The following is a 4,505-nucleotide window of genomic DNA, read 5'->3' as shown; positions in this document are numbered from 1 at the left end:
TTTCGCCTACCAACGATTCCTTGGTTGATGTGGACTCGGAGAAAGATTTCATTGCTTATAATTGAATCATGTTTCAGTTATTGATACTTTTGTGTTTTTCTCTTTTGATATTACTATTAATATATATATGGTGCATGATATTAAAATTACCGCTTTCTCATTGCTATCCCGCCACAATAACCTATATCACAAATAGCGGCCCTTTACCACTATTCGATTTTTTACCGCATTAACTGCATAGGTTGAAATCACTTGACCCTGTTGTGGTGGGTGAGCCAATAACGCCAGTTAAAGCATTTACTCTATTTCCTATCGTTGCTCATTAGCGCCCGTGACCAGCTGAAGCCTCATCGATAGCGCAGTAGTGTAAATTTATTCGTTTTTCGCCCGAAAATTTTTATAGGTAGTGTAAATTTACCCGTCTTCGGCCAAAATTTTGAATCCCCCCCTCCCCGGCCCAACATTCTTATCGAAGCTCCGCCACTGCGAGTGACATGGCTACGAGGCAAGCAATAACACCCCTGTTGAAGTCCCATAACATACCGTCTAAGAAAAAATGGCTCATTTATTGTAACTTAAAACAAATTAACACTTCAAATTCACGGAAAAATACACAAATGTATGAATTGTGATGGTTATTCAATAGAATATATGCACATCAATCAAAATTACATGTATGAATTCAGATGGTGATTAAATACATACTATCAACTCAAATTAAGATTATCTGAGACCTTATAAAAAAATAAAAAAAGAAAGAGTAAAACTGTTCTAAATTTATGATTTTAGTGACATCAAAATCATTTTGGTATAATTATATTATTTAAGACCAATGTAAAGTTATAATGTACATCAATACCAATTAGCTAGAGCGGAATACATATTTGTTCGAGATTATTGTAATTCTAGGAACCAACATACATCCCATTGGTGGCGGTTCATGGGCAATGCCTAGACAAGGTTCAAGAGCTGAATAAGTTGCTATTAGCCTATTACTCATCAACGGTAATTAGTAAACAGTAATTTGGCCCATCAATGACAAGTATGACTACCAATGCTAACTTGTCAACACTTATAAGTTGATACCCATCACATGGTATACTACTGTCAACACTTATAAGTTGATACCCATCACATGGTATACTACTCCTAACTAGTAATCCTAACTAGTAACTTGGATTAGTGGTAACTAGTGTCCACTATTGTAACTAAGATCGATAGTTGCAAACTTTCTCAACAATAACTAAGTCATTGCTGAAAGAGTTTATATATGCTAATGTTTCTAATTGTCTAACACTTATAATCGTCAATAGTTCTACTCTTTTACGAAAAAGTTGCAACGTTTCAATAGAATCGTTGTGTTGGACCTTCCCTAGTATGAAGATCTTTTGACCTGATCTCAATAAACGTTTTTCAGAACATAACTTACATATTCAATTCGTTCTTGTTTCTCCTTTTGAGCTATCCAATTGAATTTTGTGAGTATCAACGAAAAATGTCAAAATAAGAGTGCTCTCAACACAACTCAGAGAGTTACACGCATGCTATGAGTTCGAAAACCTACGGATTTTAAATGGAAAATTATTAACAAGGGATATAAATGATATTTAGAAATTGATTTAAATACAAATAATGTTTTTGAAATTTTTTTCTAAATTTAATACTGAAATTCTCCACATTTAAGCCATTTATTGATCATTCTAACTATAAAAAGGCACCACTCCCCTCGCTATTTCCGCAAAACAAAAGTTAAAACTCATTCCATTTTACCCTTTCTAGTTTCTTAATCAACACATGCAATACACATTCACCAAACCATGAATCTTTATGATTATTCGTCTATGTTCCAACCATCACCATCATCCCAAATCCCTCTAGCCATTCACCATCAGCAGCACCCGTCTTCGTGGACAACTTTACCTCAACCATTCCACAACCATACTACCGGAGATTATAACCACCCGTTAAGGTTCGAAGTGGCTAACCATGGACCAGACCCGTCTAGTATTGAAGCTAAAACGAGTAAGACGGCTTCTCAAGAGATGGTGGATGCTAAAACCCTAGCCGCCTCAAAAAGCCATAGCGAAGCAGAAAGAAGGCGTAGAGAACGGATCAATAACCATCTTACAAAGCTTCGTAGCTTACTTCCTAACACCACCAAAGTAAGTCTTTATTTTACAAGTTGTATTATGATAATCTAAACTATAAGTTATTGGTCGATAATAATTCATATGGTTAGTTTAACTAATTACTCTTAGAAGATTCACTTTCTTTGCCAAGACAATCCCACTCACTAAAAAAAAGTATTAATTACACTTGAATTTCACTTGCTTTCACTTATTAAAAGTACTGATTACACTTGATTTCCACTCGATTTCAGTTATTGGAATGATTATGAGCTAAACTGACAAACATACAATTTACTTGAAAGTGAAATTGATTGTAAAAGGAGTGTAAGCCTATGATTATTATGAGTGGAATTGATCTTGGCTACTAAAGTTAAAGAGTTACGGAGGTTAAATTGCCAGTATGAATTATTATCGGTCGATGAAAACAGTTTAGATTATTAAAATCTAATTTGACTTTTTATTTTTACCGAAAGTAATAACGAACTGCTTTAGACAGACAAAGCATCCTTACTTGCTGAAGTGATCCAACACGTAAAGGAGCTAAAGCGCCAAACCTCCATGATGGACGAACAAAGTTCGTTACCCAGTGAGACAGACGAGTTGATCATAGACAATACATTTGATGAAAAGGGTAGGATCATGATCAAAGCATCATTATGTTGCGAGGATAGGCCAGACCTCTTGCAAGACTTGGTAAAAACATTGAAAGTGCTCCGACTAAGAACCCTAAAAGCCGAGATCACAACACTTGGAAGACGAGTCAAAAATGTTTTGTTTGTAACAAACGAAGATTGTGATTTGAGTTCGAATATTGATAATAAACAAATGGCGAACCATTCACTAAACATCATTGAAGAAACACTTAGGGCGCTAATGGAGAAAACAGATGATGTGGATGATTCTTCTTTTGTGAGCATTAAGAGGCAAAGAACAAATAAATGCAGCTTCACTAACTTATGAACCTAAACCTTAAAGAATATCGGTTGTGTTTGCATGATTCTTATATGTTGAAGTCTTTGTTTGTTTCCCTAATTTATGAATCTATATATGTTCTATGTTGTATGTGATATTTGTTAAATACGCACGATTACCTTAAACAACCTATTACTTATCCGGATTTATAAAATTTGCATGGAATATTTGGAATTAATTGGTCGATTAAATGAAAAAAAACAGTGTTGCAAAAATCCCGACTAGGCGCCGATTAATCATTTGTCCTCACTTCACTGATTAATTTTGGGCTAATCGGTCAATGGTCATATCCGGCCAAAATCAAGATTGATGGGACTTAATCGGCTTTTTCTGATAAGGTTCTGGCCAAAATTTACAGTTTTCGGCGAGATTTCAGCAAAAATTAGCGGTTTCTAGCAAGATTCCGGCCAAAATGTGTTTGGGTATGTATAAAACTGATAATTACATTTAAAAATGTGTGTACAAATAAAACTATAAATTATACATTAAAATCCGGTCCGACTAATTCCGATTAATCGATAGTCCCCACCCCACCCCCACCGCTTGAATAGCGACTTTTAAGACACTGAAAAAAAATAAATACACGTCATGGTTACGTACGGGTGACGTCATTATAAAGTATAAACCTATTCATTTCACGAGTGGTGGTGTGGTTCATTCGTTTGAATGATAAATTAATAATAATATATTAAAACATATAAAATAGTGGGAGACCAATGTAGCCATGCGTATGACCACCCCACTACCTAGGGCTCAAAGAATTCAAAATATATAAAGAAAACTATATATGCTTTTAAATTAAATCCGCTAGGCCAGTTACGTGTTCGAACACACTAACTGCAACAGCAACAGCAACAGAACGGTATGTCGGAACGGAAGAACAATCACATACAAGAAGTATCGGGATGTTGGATTCATAGCAAGAACATTCCGGGATGGTTCTGGGTGATACTGTGACCCACAAACCGGTCCGGATAATGATTTGTCTAAAAATGAGTCGAGACATAAGTCAAAACCAATCACGCCCTGCCAGTTAATGGTTGTGACCGCTTTCTCGGGCATAAGATCTTACGGGCTTTAGGGGTGGTTGTGATAATATACCATTGGCATAGTTCTCATATGCATCTACCATGCTAGCATCAGAATATTTTGCATAATAGTGTACTTAGAATATTTAGATATGTTAATTGATAAAAGTTTTTAAATAAAAATCAAATTAATTATTTTAAGAACAGCTTATAATCAACTCCCGATAAAATCGTGTGTCCTGAATAGGGCCGTCCAAACTGCTCACCACTTGAATTCACTCGTTGCTTGCTTGGAAATTGCTTGGAAAATGTTCGGATCGTTTTATTGCTCGATTGTAAACGAGGCGCTCTGCTCTGCTCGGTTCGGTTTGTAAAC

The 4,505-nt window shown here is 35.6% G+C and overlaps 1 pseudogene across 1 annotated transcript; it reads left to right on the top strand.

Annotated features, from left to right (window-relative positions):
• Nucleotides 1–1,817: 1,817 nt before the first annotated feature.
• Nucleotides 1,818–4,058, top strand: LOC143579799 (transcription factor bHLH30 pseudogene; annotated as a pseudogene). Its single transcript, XR_013143527.1, has 3 exons — nucleotides 1,818–2,162; nucleotides 2,622–3,067; nucleotides 3,932–4,058. The product of XR_013143527.1 is annotated as a transcription factor bHLH30 pseudogene (transcript).
• Nucleotides 4,059–4,505: the final 447 nt, after the last annotated feature.

Source organism: Bidens hawaiensis, unplaced genomic scaffold (assembly GCF_021521415.1).
Source record: "Bidens hawaiensis isolate Kalapana, Puna unplaced genomic scaffold, B.hawaiensis_p1.1 tig00029978_1, whole genome shotgun sequence".
NCBI lineage: Eukaryota > Viridiplantae > Streptophyta > Magnoliopsida > Asterales > Asteraceae > Bidens > Bidens hawaiensis.
The sequence above is the reverse complement of the archived record's forward strand: the minus strand, read 5'-3'. Positions and strand labels throughout refer to the sequence as shown.